Genomic DNA, 19903 nt, shown 5'->3' on the forward strand with positions numbered 1-19903 from the left:
AGACAAACTAGTTGACGGTGAAAGAGAAGTAGAAAATGAACTTGATATTGCAAATTGTCTCAATAGAAGAGTTCAAAAATAAGGCTTATACATTGGACAAAATGTGAGCGCTTCAAATATTTCTCGCAAAGAAGTTAGGGAAAAGTTTTGCTTCAGAACAGTCAAACTAAAGGAACTCTATGACGCCATTGATTCACTCGACAACAATAAGTGGTCGAGTGAATCAACTCCGGATCCAGGCATTTTTAATGCTTGGGCAATCAACCAGCAACGCGTTTGCAATCGGAACGTATTTGCAGTTCGTTTTTAACACATGCATTAGTCAAAATATTTTTTCCAGAAAATATGAAACCTGCTTTCATTAGCCCGGTTTACAAAAAAAGTGGATGAAAAATTTGTGAGAAATATAGGCCTTTCTCAATTACTCCAATGTTTGCAAAACTGAGCGTATACTTCTCAATCAAGTTAGCGAAATTATACAAAGAAAAAATTTTGAACGGAACACAGTTTGGATTTCAAAAACATAAGTGTTCTACAGTTGCTGTTTTACACTTAATCGAAGCATTACAAGAAAACTATGATAACTTAAAAATTTCAGTTGCGGTTTTTATTGATCTAGCTAAAGCATATAATTCAATATTGAACAAAGTTTTTTACAGGGAACGGTTTTATGGTTACTAGTTGTTCTTGTCTAGATTAATGATTTTCGAGAAAAGGTACAAAGAAACTTCGGCATAATTCAGTTTGCTGATGACACAAGTTTCCATTTTAGCAGAAACAATGTAAGCGAACTGGGAAAATGTGTTTCTGAAATACTGGAGAAAACATATTATTATCTAAAGCAAAACAAATTAACCTTGAATACCGGTAAAACTGAACTTCTTTGCGTCTCAAAAAAAATGAAAATTTTGATCATATAGTTTTTGGGGACAAGAAATTAAGCCATAAAGTCACTGCAGATACTTGGGTATAATAATTGATTCTTAATTAAACTTTCATGTACAACTCAACAAAGTCCTATCAAGTATGGCCACATCGATTAGATCCATTTACCTTATACGTTATCAGTTTCTTCTGAAAGCACGATTGATGCTCTTCAAATCCCAAGTCCTTTCTCATTTAACTTGAGTGCACTTTTTTCAGAACCTGAATTTCTCTGCACTGCAGCGAATTAATCGACAACCAATTGGTGAATTAAAGTTTGCTATGTGAGAAAAAGTTTGAGATATAGAGATCTCTTTGTAAAATCTGACATTTTGCCTGCTGAAGTTTTAATAATCCAGAAATGGAGTAAACTTTCGCATGAAGTCCGGATTATCTGATTACGCTCACAGTTTAAACGCATGTTAGAATAGCATCTTCTCCAACAATTCATACTTGTACCGTTGGAAAGGAACGTTAGTGGCTTCAAAGGTTATTTTTACCTTTAAAAAACGGAACCATTAATTTTGATTATTGACATTGTACTAATTTTGTATATAACGTTCTGAACTTGTAATATTTAACCCCTGGGTTATATTTTCAATTTACTTAGTTAAAAAAGTTTGTTTTCGCGGGGGCTCTTGTCCTCATCACTCCGATTTACTCCACCCCATATATTTGTAACATCGCAAAATTTTACATCTACCTCGCTTAACTACGCGAGGTTTTTCGCCCCAAAACACTGTGACCAAATGCTACGTATCTTTTGGAAACTTAAATTTATCATTTATAAATATCTGGGTGAAGTGCTCGAGACCGGGGTTAAATGTTTGGACAAAAAGTATGGGTGTGAAGGCGTAACACGTTTAAAAAGACGCAGCAACAATGAATTTTTAAACTATCGACAGCTACTAGGTAGCCGTTGCAATATCCTGCATTTGTTTTTGGCGGTGATATAATCTGAGCTAAACGATTGGTTAAAATACGGGGGGGGGGGGGGGAGTGGCTTAAGTTTGCATGCATGAGTAGAACTATATTTTTGTGGTCACTGTAGCGTATAGTTCTGTCTGCTTTACCTTGTCGTCCACATTGTTTTAAATATGCGAGCTGCCTGTCTCACTCAATTAATTTTTCATATTTTAATAAATAGTGCAAAGCAGGCTTTATTGAAAATAATTCAGAAATGTGGTAAAACAATTGCGCTGACTAGTAATGGTCATGCAAATTGATTTTGCTATAAAACTATAGAAAATTCCTGCCATTGATGAACATTCTTCATATATATACTTTGGTTTTTGCTTCTGAGAATCTTCAATTCAGTTTTCCCAATTTTCGGGCTTAACGTGGTAATTTTGATTTTTTACAGAATTAATTGCGTGGATATGTCGTTAATTGATGAAACTAATTGATATGGGCGTGTCTGACCTAGTTATAACTTTATACCATAAGGTTGATGTCGTAATTGGTCACTTAGAATTCAGAAATTGTTCTGTTTATAACAAAAATCTGGGGCGTATACACGTAAGTGCTGCACTATTTGAAAAAAAGCATTGAATTAGTTATATCCGTCAAAAATCAGGTGGGTAAAGAGAAGCGAGATGCAAATTAAAGCTAACTCTTCTAATCTCGTGCAAAAAGAAAAAAGTGGAGTTTTTGCCCCCACAAAGCTTTTTATGGACGAATGTAATTTTTGTAATTAACTAAGAATTATGTCAGGTCTATAAAAATTCCAAGTTGAGTGCCAGTTGCGTAAAGTTGCTGTGACTTTCAAATTGACAATTTCATTATTGCCAATAAAATGCCAATTGAAATCATTTACCAGTGACAGATAACACCTCTGCGTACATTTTTATTTCATCTTGCTAGATTTGCATAACAATTTGAAGTCAACAAATTTGATTGATTCTCTAAATAGTACAGGGAAAGAGAACATTGTTTTTTTGTCAATTGATGCCAATTTTCGTTTCAAAAGCTAAACGTCTGGCCAAAAAAGAATATTTTGCGCTGTAAATAATAATATTAGGACATAATTTAAATGTAAATCACTAGGGCTGCGTGCTAATTCTCCGAAAAAACTTGTTTTTCTAAAAAAGTGATAAACAACAATACAATGTCTTTCAAGTCGTTAATGCCTTGCTCCCTAAATGTACGGTGATATAGTTGAGTGCTTACTGACCTCTATTTTACTCAAATTATTTGGCATACAATTTCATATCGGTGTAGCTGAATTCTAACAAGTTTTATAAAGTCAACAAAAGATAAAGAACAAATTTTTGGAAATATGATCACTTTGAATAACTGCGCAGCGAAGGTGAGGCTATTGTTAGTAGTAAGTAAATACTGTCTCAAGAGAGTGGGGGGTTATCCTAAGATACTAAAACATGGGATAATAGGGGGTTATCCTAGACGGAAGGGGATTAACATTCATTCTTTACAAGATGTGATTATGTAAGACTATTTCCAAGTTGGCAAACTTGTTTTCGATCAAACAACCAACTTAATTCAATTTCGTTCCGATAAGAGCTGCAAGTGATTAATTTATTGAAACGTATTTTAGCACTCATAAACACAAAATTTACACAGTTACGAATTCAAAAGGCGCAATTTAGGTATTTAGGAACAAGTTTATTGTCTGCGTGCAACTTCAAATGCTGGTTCTTCTTCATAATCGCTACTACTCTCACTGCACTCATTAGCTTCATATTTAATGAATGGGTTAGGAGAGGAAGAGCTGGAGCTGGTGGTAGCATCAAAATGTACAATCTTCGATAATAATACTTGTCTTTGCAAATCCCGGGGCAGGTGTTTCATTCTTCCGGGCTTTCACTTATTGTTGTACCTGACACAACAAAATTCTTATTATGGCCCCAGTTTGGAATCGAGTCTAGGAAAAGGTGAGCATATTTTTCCACGTTTTCGTAGTCCCACTCTACTTCATCGCCATCCCAAGAAAAATCTTCGACTCGGCATTGATCAATTTTATAGTGGCCAAATGGTAGTGTTTTAATTCCCTCATTCAAATTGTGGCGTTTATTATCAAAAGCAGAGAGACATATTTCATTCGTTGAAACAGTTTGTAGAACATGCTTTTCCGAAACAATCCTCGTGTTTTCAGCGCGCAGTGTACTACCAGTCACAAGCGTATTATTGTAGTCTCTGGATGTCGAAGCAAATTTTGGACTGCACTGGTTATTCCTTTGGCGGACGTTTCGGTTACCTATGAAAAGAAAAAAATGTAGTCAGTACTTTGTTATTTTTTTGGCATTATTAAACGTAAAATACTCACTAGCAGAGGTAATGCTGTACAGCTTTGGCTTCAGACATATAAACTCTTTTATATAATCCCCAGCAAATTCGTCTTTGAATTTTAAGACGACGCATTTATTTGCTTCGCTGTACAGTTCGTGACCTTCTGGATAATTTGAGATGTCAAATTGATAAAGAAGATTGCTGTCCTTCAGTTCACGGTAGAGATCTTCACAATTGATCCGGTTTAGCAAGCTATCAGTATCACTATAGAGTAATCGACACTCAAATGAAGATCCCATTGTTCCATAGTGAAAATGATACATGTAGTATTTCGCTAGATCAAGTATTGAAGCCCCTACTTTAGTCGGTGTATCCCAATAAATCTTTCTTGGACGGGAGGAGAGAGCTGCCATGTTCTCGCCAAACACTTTAAATTTATCAAACTCAAGCTTGCTTACTATGGTTAGGGTTCGTCTTGCGTCTCTCGTAAGCTCAATTTTCATCCGACGTTTCGAGTCGCAATTTTTCCCATAAACGGCGTTTTTCATTAGTTTCTAGAACTCTTCTCAAACTTATTCGAAGCCGCTTGTCTCTTCTCACTGTTCAGGGTTATATAGGGTGTTAACCAATTGTTTTGAGTAAACTGTAGCACACAATGCATTTTCTAACCGCTAATCCCACGTTAACATGCAGTTTCAACAGCATGTAATGCAGCACATAATGTGCTTAGTCGAAGAAAGTCTGCAACAGTTTGGAATTTTTGTGGGGGGGGGGTAAGTTATGAATCTCTCGCAAATTTATTTGGTAGTCGCTGAGCCAATCATCCTCAACAATATTTTTCTATGGTGCGAGGGGGGAAGTCCAGATAGTAATCGTGTAGACTTGCTGGATAATGCAAGTCGACTTCCGCGAATTAACCGACAAGGGTTATCATCAGGACAGTTTTGTATCTCAGCCATTGTTATATCAGAATTTAGCATAAAATGTGACCGAGGGAGTTTTTCATTCTGCATGACGCCACCGTATAGGTTATTGGCGTCCACGCAGAAGCCAAATGTCGAAGGTTCAGAGGAGTCATTATCTGGTAATTATTTATTATTTGCTGTAAACTTTCTCATCTCGTAGTCTGAACATACTCCCCCACGTACTGCTCCTTCTATCATATCGAGGTGCTCGCGTTCTGTAAGCAATTCGACCTCCGCCTTGCATATTTTCAAGGATGCTTCCTTAGCCATATTTGGCAGTTTGTAAAAGTGCATGCAATCGAGTTTGTAGGTGGAGAAACTGAGCTCTCTGTGGAACTCACAAACGCATGCGAGAAGAGCACAATCGGTTTTCAGGTATGCATCGTTGTAGTCTTTTAGAGTTTGACAATTCATAGTGTTCCACATCGTCCAGGCGTGGATCAATTTTTTTTGAGTTATTGTTACTGCGTTTCCTTCTAAAGTGTTACACCATTCATTAAGAGGCGGTAAGTATTTTTCGCTGAACTTTTCTCGACTGCTAACATATGAAGAGGGGTAAAATCTTTTTTGCTGGAAGAGCTTCAATTCTGTTGAGGATAGTTTAGGAAAGACAGAAGCAAGTATTCCAAAACGCTCTCTTGGCAAAATGTCAACCAATTTTTTGAGAGACGAACTCATCATTTTGATTGAAAAAATAAAACTGAGGTTTTCATACTTCGTGATCACTTTTCCATCATCTAGGGTTATGGTCTCCACGAGTTCTCCAAAAATCATGGAAATGTATTTTTATCAGTATACGGAATTATACTTACAGTAGTCGTTGGCTCACAAGATTGCAGGACTAAACAAATGTGATGAAGATCAATATTTTGTATATTATGACCCACCACAGGGGTAATGTTGACTTTCCTTTGTGCTCGGTTGCACTTTTCATGAGCACAGCCAAGAAATTGTGCGCTGTAGTGGCAGTGATCCAGATCAACAGATCAAGGGCTCGTTACATATCCAACATTCGCTAGCTGCACTTTTCGGATACTGTAGCACAGCAGGTGTCCATATGTTCGGTAAGCTTTGCAAAGCCTTCTTCACACAATCAGAAACAATTCCGGCAAATATGAAACGCAAATCGGAATTTGGTATTTCTGAGTTGACAGACTACTTTAACCAAGTTGGTTATCAATACATAACGGTAGCAGTCAGCTCGTTTCAAAGCAATAGTTCCATTGTGAAGTTTGAGACAAACTTTGACACTCTGAGTGGAAATAGGTCTCTATCATCATAACCAAAAACGTTGATTCGCACTTCATTGAGATTTTCGAATTGATTGATGCCTTCTAGCCCCATGGGCATATCGAAGTGTCTAGTTGGTTGATGAAGGTTGGCTTGCTTGTAAGTTTCGGGTGAAGTTTTTTCTGTGTTGTAGTTCCTTCGTGGTCGATCTAAGCTAATATTGTTATGCATATGATATGCGGTAAAATAGCAGTAAAGGAAACAATTTGCATCCTAATGGTTACGGATATTAAGCACATTGCGGCAATTTTTAAATTATGAATGTAATGCATTGTACGACGAGCCGGTTATAGGTCGGTAGCGGGCAAAGTCCACAATTATTTTTATAACTTTCTCAAGCACCCGACCACTACCATTAGAGGCAAATATAGTTAGCACTATCATCATCTTCTCGACCATAGTCCAGAAGGTCTCACTGCTATGTCCCTGACTATAAACGGTTGTCATGAGCGAATTTGCATAAATTTTAATAGGCTCATCTTCCTGATCTTCGTTTTGACTCGGTTTTTGGAGTTGAAGTTGAGAACAAAATTGAACTTTTGTGATCCTTGAGAGTTTTTGTTCTATAAGCGAACCGATTTGTGGTTTTTGCTGGATCATGAACTGAGCTAGGTCTGTGTTGGCTTGGTTTGTTGATGGCGGCAGATGGTAGCTCTGACGGGTACCATTAAAGGCAGTTTCAGCCGGTGTTCGAGTTGGTTGGTATTGATCGCGATAAGACAGGTAAAGAATGCAAAAAACTCATATGCTGAGCAAATAGTCTGGTGTCGTTAAAGCCCATATAGGAGGACAGACAACAATTTGTAAACTTTTGATGATATTTCCTCATGTGTTGCTGCAGTTCAGAAAGTTATCGACAGGTGAATGTACAAATACAACAGGTAAAGACGGGTAAACCTAATTCGTCGGCATGACAACGATGCTCATGGCGAGATTGATTTCCTCTGTTAGCAAAAGTCGCTGAAAAATTTTTGCATTTGAAAGCCATAGTTGAAAAGTTCAAGATTCAAAAGTTAGCAGAGATAATAACAACTTTCGTAAACATGTAACTCAACTTCAAATGGCGAAATTGTTTGTATTCCAAACGAGGCTCTTATAAGAAGCTCGCTGTTCAAACTTTCAAAAATTTGGAGTTTTATTGGATAATAAGAACACGCGTTTACTATTTTATCCAGGTTTAATCAACTACTATGAACATATCAAGTTGCGGTGAACTAAAAGTAGCGCTTTACGTTTCCCACTGAACAACACTGACAAGATAAAACTTGTTTGATATTTTCAAATTTTTAGTACAATATACAGAAAGGTTTTTTAAACCATGGGTAGATCCTTTTAGATATTAGGTATATTTGATGTGCCAAAGCATGTCATTTGCAGTTTTTTGGATTGCTTAAAGAATTTTTAGATCAAGTCAAAGTAAACTTTGAATTTTAATCATTTATTTTAATCTTTTTTCTTCATTTTGATAGCTAATATGCTCTAATGGCATAAAGAAAGAGAAAACATTTGTGTTTCAACCCTTTAGATGTGATATTGCACTTCAGTAGCCTACGTAAAAAAAATTTGATTCGATTTCCACAGAATTTTTAAAAAATATTCCAAAAGCATTGCTTTCTTGTACACTTTGTTAAACTTTAAGTACAGTGGATGCGTGGGAGTGTTACGATGCAAAGTTTTATAACTGTCACGGTGTTTGAACAGTCAATAAATCTACTAAAAGCAAATGAAATTTTCAACTTTTTTCGCTTGATGTTGAAAAAAGCATTTTTTTAGGAGTTTCACTGTAGATGCCGATGGGTCCGTCTGATGATGTTGGGCCTCATGACAAAAAATGCTCCCCGAACACAAACGTAGGACCCGGCACGAAAAAAATTCCTCATCTTTAACAGGAAAAAAGTTAGGTTTTCTGTCAATCGTGATCAATCATTGTCATCACATGACAGCTAATGACAAGCACCCCCCTTGCAAACATTTTTCGATGACAGCTGTTATGAGATGATTTTGTCACCAGCCCCCAAAAAATCGGTTTTTAGAAAAAACCTGGTGTGTCATTATTATTTCGGGTACTTCAATTGATAATCAAGGCCAGATGTTAATGAGACGATTATGTCCAGATGTTTGAAAATCGGTGAAGGAGCCGTTTTTTGGCCCTGACCTTTATGACCAAAAGTGACAAGCATGTATCACTGATTACAAATCCGTAAAAAAATGTGCATTTTTTAAAATTTATTACTAATTAGACTAATTATGTGCTAATTAGCTGTTAATTAATGGTTAACTATCTCATGAAGAATTGTGTTTAACTTGACGAGCGTTATGAGCTTTTTTGTAGTGCAGTGTCTGATAGTATCAAACCAACAGTCAGTTTCATCCCAACTATCTATTTTTTAGACAAAATGTGGTCAATTTTTTATTCATATCGATAGCCCACAAAAATCACTTGGTGATGACGATCAGGTTTTGAGTTTTCATTCCGTCGAAAATATTTTATTCAGCAGAAAAACGTGAAAATCTCATTTTTTATGAAAAATTCCATTCTTTTTTCCTCCTTTTTGCTGAAAAAATGAGGTTTTACTAATTTAACTAACAACTGAAGATGTTGGTATTATATCAACATACCAAGAACAATTTGTTTCTTGAGGTTTTTGTTTGAAAACGACTTTATGCGTTTTTTTTTTGAATTTTTTGTTCAAACCCAATTTTACATTGAAATCATCAAAGAGTGATAGGCTTGGGGTTGGAGTAACAGTTATACTTGGGTCCACAGCAGGAGTTGTTGGAGCACTAACTGAAACACTCGGTGGCTGACTGTCCGGTAAGGATTGTGATGATTTGACACCCCACAAATCACCCAAGTTTTCGTAGGCTTCTTTTGTGCCGAGTTGATTCTCGATTAACGGCTCACAATCGCAGTCGTATCTGTACAAGATACGTCTCACTTCTTTCGGCAAAGATTCTTCAGTTGAAAGCATTTGTGGCTTAGTTTTTCGGTGGTAGGGTGTCCTTCAGAAGTAATGATACTGCATTCAGCCGGCTCCGTTTTTTTCCGGTAGGGCAGCCATTGCGTTAATAAACAGCTTTGGTATCAAACAATGCTGGTAGGTGTACCACAAATCGTTTTTTCTTCTCTGTTGTATCAGAACGAAAAAATTTTCAATTACTGTTCGTTAAACAAGAGTTCTCTCAAAAGAAATAGCAGACTCCGAAAGAGTTTTCACGGACATTGTTTTGAAGTTTGTTTTCAAGTTCGTTTCATTAGTTAACTGTTAATTAAGTGCAAAACAAATATATGAACACAAGTACAAAATTCTTTCACAAGTGTTCAGTTAAAACAAGGTTCGCCTTTTCTAAGAGCAAACGTATGATTGGAGAATAGACTTTAGTCACACCTAGTTGCATAATTTAGCTCTCTTTGTTTATACCATATGGTTTTCATTGGGCGCACTGTGGTTCTTTTATAGAAGAATTTGAGGTCACATTTTTTTTGTATGGGTTTGTATGTAAATTGTGTTTGGTCTCTGCACTATACTATCTGGGGTCACATCTCTTCTAAATTAACTTGTATGTAAGATACATGGGTCCCTACACTATTAATGTTTGATTCTCTCCCACACAGAAGTGTGGGGTTCTGTTGATAAATTTTATGCTTTATATAAAAAATGCATATACTTGTTATCTTTTTCGCAAGTAGGTTCACGTAGCTTACGGTTTATAGAGCTATGGCTTTAATTAACTATTATCTAAGATCACATACGAATAAAAGTTTAAAATGAACAGTCTCAAGTACGCCGTGGGGATTACTTGAGACTAAATAAACCAATCACTTTGATTCAATTAGAAATATGGCGACACTGGTTTGATCCCAACTTACCGCGCCTCCTAACGTCGTAGTTATTTACATTATGTTGACTGAAAGTGATAAAAAAAAGTTGTCATGACCAAACGCTTTTCAGTGTGGGGAATGTCGAAATAGCAATATCCAAACTCTGTGTCTTTTGAAGAACTAAAAGGCATGGTAGGCAACTTGTTTTTATCACTTTTAGTCAACATAATGTAAATAACTACGAAGTTAGGAGGCGCGGTAAGTTGGGATCAAACCAGTGGCGTCATATTTCTAATTGAATCAAAGTGATTGGTTAATATAGTCTCAAGTATGCCCCACGGCGTACTTGAGACTGTTCATTTTAAACTTTTATACGTATGTGACCTTAGATAATAGTTAATTAAAGCCATAGCTCTATAAACCGTAAGCTACGTGAACCTACTTGCGAACAAAGATAACAAGTATATGCATTTTTTTTATAAAGCATTAAATTTATCAACACAACCCCACACTTCTGTGTGGGAGAGAATAAAACATTAATAGTGTAGGGACCCATGTATCTTACATACAAATTAATTCAGAAGAGATGTGGCCCTAGATAGTATAGTGCAGAGACCAAACACAATTTACATACAAACCCATTCAAAACAAAGGTGACCTCAAATTCCTCTGTAAAGAAACCACAGTGCGCCCAATGAAAACCATATGGTATAAACAAAGAGAGCTAAATTGTGCAACTAGGTGTGACTAAAGTCTATTCTCCAATCATACGTTTGGTCTTAGAAAAGGCGAACCTTGTTTTAATTAAACACTTGTGAAAGAATTTTATACTTGTGTTCATATATTTTTTTTTGCACTTACTTAACAGTTAACTAATGAAACGAACTTGAAAACAAACTTCGAAACAATGTCCGTGAAATTTCTTTCGGAGTCTGCTATTTCTGTTGAGAGAACTCTTGTTTAACGAACAGTAATTGAAAATTTTTTCGTTCTGATACAACAGAGAAGAAAAAACGATTTGTGGTACACCTACCAGCATTGTTTGATACCAAAGCTGTTTATTAACGCAATGGCTGCCCTACCGGAAAAAAACGGAGCCGGCTGAATGCAGTATCATTACTTCTGAAGGACACCCTACCACCAAAAAACTAAGCCACAAATGCTTTCAACTGAAGAATCTTTGCCGAAAGAAGTGAGACGTATCTTGTACAGATACGACTGCGATTGTAAGCCGTTAATCGAGAATCAACTCAGCACAAAAGAAGCCTACGAAAACTTGGGTGATTTGTGGGGTGTCAAATCATCACAATCCTTACCGGACAGTCAGCCACCGAGTGTTTCAGTTAGTGCTCCAACAACTCCTGCTGTGGATCCAAGTACAACTGTTACTCCAACCCCAAGCCCATCACTCTTTGATGATTTCAATGTAAAATTGGGTTTGAACAAAAAATTCAAAAAAATGCATAAAGTACTTTTCAAACAAAAACCTCAAGAAACAAATTGTTCTTGGTATGTTGATATAATACCAGCATCTTCAGGTGTTAGTTAAATTAGTAAAACATCATTTTTTCAGCAAAAAGGAGGAAAAAAGAATGGAATTTTTCATAAAAAATGAGATTTTTACGTTTTTCTGCTGAATAAAATTTTTTCGACGGAATGAAAACTCAAAACCTGAACGTCATCACCAAGTGATTCTAGTGGGCTATCGATATGAATAAAAAAATGACCACATGTGGTCTAAAAAATTGAAAAAACGATTGACCCCAAAAAATTCGGTTCCAACAGATAGTTGGGATGAAACTGACTATTGGTTTGATACTATCAGACACTGCACTACAAAAAAGCTCATAACGCTCGTCAAGTTAAACACAATTCTTCATGAGATAGTTAACCATTAATTAACAGCTAATTAGCACAAAATTAGTCTAATTAGTAATAAATAAAAAAAAAAAATGCACATTTTTTTACGGATTTGTAATCAGTGATACATTCTTGTCACTTTTGGTCATAAAGGTCAGGGCCGAAAAACGGCTCCTTCACCGATTTTCAAACATCTGGACATAAACGTCTCATTAACATCTGGCCTTGATTATCAATTGAAGTACCCGAAATATTAATGAAACAACAGGTTTTTTCTAAAAACCAATTTTTTGGGGGCTGGTGATAAAATCGTCTCATAACATCTGTCATCGAAAAATGCTTGCAAGGGGGGGGGGACTTGTCATTAGCTGTCATGTGATGACATTGATTGATCATGATTGACAGAAATCCTAACTTTTTTCCTGTTAAAGATGACGAATTTTTTCGTGCCGGGTCCTACGTTTGTGTCCAGGGAGCATTTTTTGTCATGAGGTCCAACATCATCAGACGCACCCATCGGCATCTACAGTGAAACTCCTAAAAGATTGCTTTTTTCAACATCAAGCGAAAAAAGTTGAAAATTTCATTTGCTTTTAGTAGATTTATTAACTGTTCAAACACCGTGACAGTTATAAAACTTTGCATCGTAACACTCCCACGCATCCACTGTACTTAAAGTTTAACAAAGTGTACAAGAAAGCAATGTTTTTGGAATATTTTTTAAAAATTCTGTGGAAATCAAATCAAATTTTTCTTTTTACGTAGGCTACTGAAGTGCAATATCACACCTAAAGGGTTGAAACACAAATGTTTTCTCTTTCTTAATGCCATTAGAGCATATTAGCTATCAAAATGAAGAAAAACGATTAAAATAAATGATTAAAATTCAAAGTTTACTTTGACTTGATCTAAAAATTCTTTAAGCAATCCAAAAAACTGCAAATGATATGCTTTGGCACATCACCTATACCTAATATCTAAAAGGATCTACCCATGGTTTAAAAAGTCTTTCTGTATATTGTACTAAAAATTTGAAAATATCAAACAAGTTTTATCTTGTCAGTGTTGTTCAGTGGGAAACGTAAAGCGCTACTTTTAGTTCACCGCAACTTGATATGTTCATAGTAGTTGATTAAACCTGGATAAAATAGTAAACGCGCGATATATAATTGTGGACTTTACCCGCTACCGACCTATAACCGGCTCGTCGTACAATGCATTTTATTCAAAATTAAAAAATTGCCGCAATGTGCTTAATATCCGTAACCATTAGGATGCAAATTGTTTCTTTTACTACTATTTTACCGCATATCATATGCATAACAATATTGGCTTAGATCGACCACGAAGGAACTACAACACAGAAAACTTCACCCGAAACTTACAAGCAAGCCGACCTTCATCAACCAACTAGACACTTCGATATGCCCATGGGGCTAGAAGGCATCAATCAGTTCAAAAATCTCAATGAAGTGCGAATCAACGTTTTTGGTTATGATGATAGAGACCTATTTCCACTCAGAAAGTCAAAGTTTGTCTCAAACTTCACAATCGAACTATTGCTTTGAAACGAGCTGACTGTTACCGTTATGTATTGATAACCAACTTTGTTAAAGTAGTCTTTCAACTCAGAAATACCAAATTCCGATTTGCGTTTCATATTTGCTGGAATTGTTTCTGATTGTGTGAAGAAGGCTTTCCAAAGCTTACCGAACATATGGAGACCTGCTGTGCTACAGTATCCGAAAAGTGCAGCTAGCGAATGTTGGATATGTAACGAGTCCTTGATCTGTTGATCTGGATCACTGCCACTACAGCGCACAATTTCTTGGCTGTGCTCATGAAAAGTGCAACCGAGCACAAAGGAAAGTCAACATTACCCCTGTGGTGGGTCATAATATACAAAATATTGATCTTCATCACATTTGTTTAGTCCTGCAATCTTGTGAGCCAACGACCACTGTAAGTATAATTCCGTATACTGATAAAAATACATTTCCATGATTTTTGGAGAACTCGTGGAGACCATAACCCTAGATGATGGAAAAGTGATCACGAAGTATGAAAACCTCAGTTTTATTTTTTCAATCAAAATGATGAGTTCGTCTCTCAAAAAATTGGTTGACATTTTGCCAAGAGAGCGTTTTGGAATACTTGCTTCTGTCTTTCCTAAACTATCCTCAACAGAATTGAAGCTCTTCCAGCAAAAAAGATTTTACCCCTCTTCATATGTTAGCAGTCGAGAAAAGTTCAGCGAAAAATACTTACCGCCTCTTAATGAATGGTGTAACACTTTAGAAGGAAACGCAGTAACAATAACTCAAAAAAAATTGATCCACGCCTGGACGATGTGGAACACTATGAATTGTCAAACTCTAAAAGACTACAACGATGCATACCTGAAAACCGATTGTGCTCTTCTCGCATGCGTTTGTGAGTTCCACAGAGAGCTCAGTTTCTCCACCTACAAACTCGATTGCACGCATTTTTACAATTTGCCAAATATGGCTAAGGAAGCATCCTTGAGAATATGCAAGGCGGAGGTCGAATTGCTTACAGAACGCGAGCACCTCGATATGATAGAAGGAGCAGTACGTGGGGGAGTATGTTCAGACTACGAGATGAGAAAGTTTACAGCAAATAATAAATAATTACCAGATAATGACTCCTCTGAACCTTCGACATTTGGCTTCTGCGTGGACGCCAATAACCTATACGGTGGCGTCATGCAGAATGAAAAACTCCCTCGGTCACATTTTATGCTAAATTCTGATATAACAATGGCTGAGATACAAAACTTTCCTGATGATAACCCTTGTCGGTTAATTCGCGGAAGTCGACTTGCATTATCCAGCAAGTCTACACGATTACTATCTGGACTTCCCCCCTCGCACCATAGAAAAATATTGTTGAGGATGATTGGCTCAGCGACTACCAAGTAAATTTGCGAGAGATTCATAACTTACCCCCCCCCCCCCCACAAAAATTCCAAACTGTTGCAGACTTTCTTCGACTAAGCACATTATGTGCTGCATTACAAGCTGTTGAAACTGTATGTTAACGTGGGATTAGCGGCTAGAAAATGCATTGTGTGCTACAGTTTACTCAAAACAATTGCTTAACACCCTATATAACCCTGAACAGTGAGAGGAGACCAGCGGCTTCGAATAAGTTTGAGAAGAGTTTCTATAAACTAATAAAAAACGCCGTTTATGGGAAAAACTGCGACTCGACACGTCGGATGAAAATTGAGCTTACGTGAGACGCAAGACGAACCCTAACCATAGTAAGCAAGCTTGAGTTTGATAAATTTAAAATGTTTGGCGAGAAGATGGCAGCTCTCTCCTCCCGTCCAGGAAAGATCTATTGGGATACACCGACTAAAGTAGGGGCTTCAATACTTGATCTAGCGAAATACTACATGTATCATTTTCACTATGGAACAATGCGATCTTCATTTGAGTGTCGATTACTCTATAGTGATACTGATAGCTTGCTAAACCGGATCAATTGTGAAGATCTCTACCGTGAACTGAAGGAGAGCAATCTTCTTTATCAATTTGACATCTCAAATTATCCAGAAGGTCACGAACTGTACAGCGAAGCAAATAAATGCGTCGTCTTAAAATTCAAAGACGAATTTAATGGGGATTATATAAAAGAGTTTATATGTCTGAAGCCAAAGCTGTACAGCATTACCTCTGCTAGTGAGTATTTTACGTTTAATAATGCCAAAAAAATAACAAAGTACTGACTACATTTTTTTCTTTTCATAGGTAACCGAAACGTCCGCCAAAGGAATAACCAGTGCAGCCCAAAATTTGCTTCGACATCCAGAGACTACAATAATACGCTTGTGACTGGTAGTACACTGCGCGCTGAAAACACGAGGATTGTTTCGGAAAAGCATGTTCTACAAACTGTTTCAACGAATGAAATATGTCTCTCTGCTTTTGATAATAAACGCCACAATTTGAATGAGGGAATTAAAACACTACCATTTGGCCACTATAAAATTGATCAATGCCGAGTCGAAGATTTTTCTTGGGATGGCGATGAAGTAGAGTGGGACTACGAAAATGTGGAAAAATATGCTCACCTTCTCCTAGACTCGATTCCAAACTGGGGCCATAATAATAGTTTTGTTGTCTCAGGTACAACAATAAGTGAAAGCCCGGAAGAATGAAACACCTGCCCCGGGATTTGCAATGACAAGTATTATTAACGAGGACGATATTGATAGCGATAATATTGTAGATTTTGATGCTACCACGAGCTCCAGCTCTTCCTCCCCTAACCCATTCATTAAATTTGAAGCTAATGAGTGCAGTGAGAGTAGTAGCGATTATGAAGAAGAACCAGCATTTGAAGTTGCACGCAGACAATGAACTTGTTCCTAAATACCTAAATTGCGCCTTTGAATTCGTAACTGTGTAAATTTTGTGTTTATGAGTGCTAAAATACGTTTCAATAAATTAATCACTTGCAGCTCTTATCGGAACGCAATTGAATTAAGAACAATGTTGGCTGTTTGATCGAAAACAAGTTTGCCACCTTGGAAATAGTCTTACATAATCACATCTGGTAAAGAATGAAGGTTAATCCCCTTCTGTCTAGGATAACCCCCTATTATCCCATGTTTTAGTATCTTAGGATAACCCCCCACTCTCTTGAGACAGTATTTACTTCCTACTATTGTTTATCATTTTGGTTGTTTAGAGGCAAAAAGAAGGTTTGCTATTCCCATGTTCTTACGACCTGTCGAGTAGTCTATGCACCAATATATGATATAGTTGGAGCTAGAATAGCTTTTGAGGTTATCGCCATTGAAAAAATCGAGGCTGCGAAGAAAAGGGATAGACTGGGATGTTTCTTAATCGACTCTGGACAGACTGGCAAAAGTATTTATACCGCTATTTGTCTGGCACAGTAATGGTTACAATTGAGAGTCATTGGTACAGCGCTGCAACTCACTGTGAGCAAGGTCCGGGAACCTCTTATGACGTCATTTGAAGCGCCCCTTAGTAATTGTATATGCTCCTCCCGTTGACGTTACTCTCTGAGACTGAAACAAGCTGCAATAGATTTGAGCTTACACTAGTCGTTCGAGAGCAGTTCTTCCGACGTTTGTCGGTTATGTTTAACCATTCAGTAGTTGTCTCGCTCAATAAAATGACTTCGACACTTACTTAATAAAAAAAGTCAGATCATATGCCCTGAATTGATTAGATTAAAGGTCTCTTACGTTTGACAGTTTTAAGGCTATATTATTTGAGAGGCATTAGCGCTTGAACATTTATTTAAAAATAAGAATACTTTGAAAAATGAGTTAAGTTTTTAACTAAATCTTTTGCTTCGGTTTTGGTGATTTTGTTAACCGTGGGGCGGTTAATATATGGGCTCTTTTTCGGCAACCTGTCAGCTAAGTTTTGTTCTAGATTTTAAAAATTTATGTATCAAAGCGTTTATTACAGTTAACATAGTCTGGATAAACTGCTAGTGATTTGTTCAACTTGCAGGGAAGGTTGCCCGATTTTCATACAATTGTATTGTTTTTTAAAGTTTAAACCTGTGAAAATTCTAAAACTCATTATTTTGGAATGTTGAACATTTTATTTGATAAAGAAAAAAAACAAATTCAATGTTGTGCATTGAAAATTTGCGAAAGTATAAAGCCTTACAGCCTTAAAGTATAAAAAGCTAGGGCTGCTTTTTTCTGTGCGCGAAGTAGGCTTACCTATATCTCTCAGACTAACCAACGCGGTAAAACACTGAAGATATACTTCAATTATAACGATATATAAAAGAGTTAACACCGGAGTCAGAGGTATACACATCGTGCAACTACTCTAATAGACTAAATATAGTTAGAAGAGTTCTCTCTATATAAAAGCGAATACTGTCTTCTCAGTCTCTGATTTGCGGGAAGTGTACATCCAGTATATCTATTGCCACATCCATACGGGGTTGAGAGTTTTGATCCGAATTTGTGAGTTGTAGCTGAAATACGTTGGTTGTGCCATTCTCCTTGTGTGTTGGAGTGGGTGACTTGTGCTTTCGTCTGAAGACCCTGTCAGTGAAGTATTGATTAGTGCCGTCAGTGAATAGTCCACAACTTTTTCAAGTGAGGAGCCAGTAAAAGTGTGCTGGCCAGGGTGTGGTGGCCAGTAACGCCAGTCCTGTTAGAGTACCCAACTGTCTCCCATTGTCCTGTAGTGAGGATTTGTTCCCGGTTGGAGGAGCGCGTGTAGTCTGTAGTCTCAGTCGATTTGTACAAGATTTCTATCTACCTCCATCTGGTACAAGGTTTGTTTCGATCAGATTTATCAGTTTACATTATGTTGGAAATCCATCTTTTTAGCTACTGTATGAGCTATTTAATCCCTTTAAATTTTCTAAGTTCAATGCCTGCTGGGTAAGCTGCAACTGGAGGAAAGAAGTTTGAAGAACAGTGCGTCTTTAGAGTTTGACGAACAGTGCGTCTTCTAGATGAGGTGACAGTTGCCCATTGTAGAAGGATTGTGCTCAATATTGGAGTGCAAATTCGAAATCAGGGGCCCAATTGTCTGGGTCCCTGACGAATTCCAAAAATTGCTTGTCCCTTGCAAAACAAGCGGCGAGAGCCCGAGAGTACAAATCTGTGTTGCAATGTGGCTGCATTGTCAACAAATGGTTGGGGATCTGTGTCTCCTCCGGCGCCGGCTCTCTATTCGCTAGCTTGTCTGTTATCCAGTTACGGTAGAGGAGGTTAAAAGTGTGTCCATACATACAATGTTGGGCTCCTCCCTCTACGCACTGGAAGTATTAGATGAGAACAAGGGTCGGCTTGTGAGTTTTGGCATAGAGTGGTGTCAAGAAGTATTTTTTGATGGGATCAAATTTACGTAGAGTGCCCTCACAGTAGTTCGGTTTGATTATGTAGCTGTAATTAAGGTAATAAGGTGAGGTGCTCTTCGTGTTCACAAACTGTAACCGGGAATTTACATGCATCAGTTGGTTTGTTCTGTGGAAATGCTGCTGGACAAAATGATAGTTATATAATGTGTGCAACTTTTTTGTCCGGTTGACTTTGTTCGTTTGGTTGTTCATATCCTTCTCTGTGGGCTGCAGAAAACCGAACTGGAGGTAAGAAAGATTGTTGTTCTGATAAATACGATAAAGGGCAACGTCTCGAGTGAACATGGTGTTGAGATAGTCGTTCTGGCGGTCATCCAGAGCAAAGAAATATTTGGACGTGTGACAAAATCAATGAAGTGTGACAAAAATCAAAATCTGTGAAGTGTGGGTGCAATGGGAAATGAGCGCTTTCAAGAGTGAGGTCTTTGTCTCACCCTTCCTCGACATATTCGTTTTCCAGTTGCCCGAGTGAGCAAGTGGTGGTCTTTGGCTTCTAAGTGTGATGTTGGGGCGTTGAAACATAAATTATTCTCTCATGAACATGAACACCGTGCTCCGTGTAAATGCCCAGAAATTTCGTGATATGATGGATTTGAAATCGGGGCCATGTGCTATCTGAAACGTGCTTTGTGTAGGGTTATAGGGGTTTACCCTAGATTTCGAGGATGAGGGCTATGAGCCTCTCTGTGGGCTTGCTGGAATTCTAGCTGGCGACTGCGAAACATAAATCGGTGAAGCCCGCCCAGGGTAAGTTTCATTTGGTGTTGGCCTCGGACGGGTTCGTGGCGAAGAGTCCGTGCAGGGATAAATGTCAGTTGAAGTAGGCCTTGAGTAAGGATAAGGTGGGGGAGGGATGGTTGAGAACGAGGTGGAGGTACTGTGAGTACCACATAGGTCG

The sequence above is a fragment of the Convolutriloba macropyga genome, chromosome 5, assembly GCF_964194025.1.
Source record: "Convolutriloba macropyga chromosome 5, txConMacr16.3, whole genome shotgun sequence".
Classification (NCBI taxonomy): domain Eukaryota; kingdom Metazoa; phylum Xenacoelomorpha; order Acoela; family Convolutidae; genus Convolutriloba; species Convolutriloba macropyga.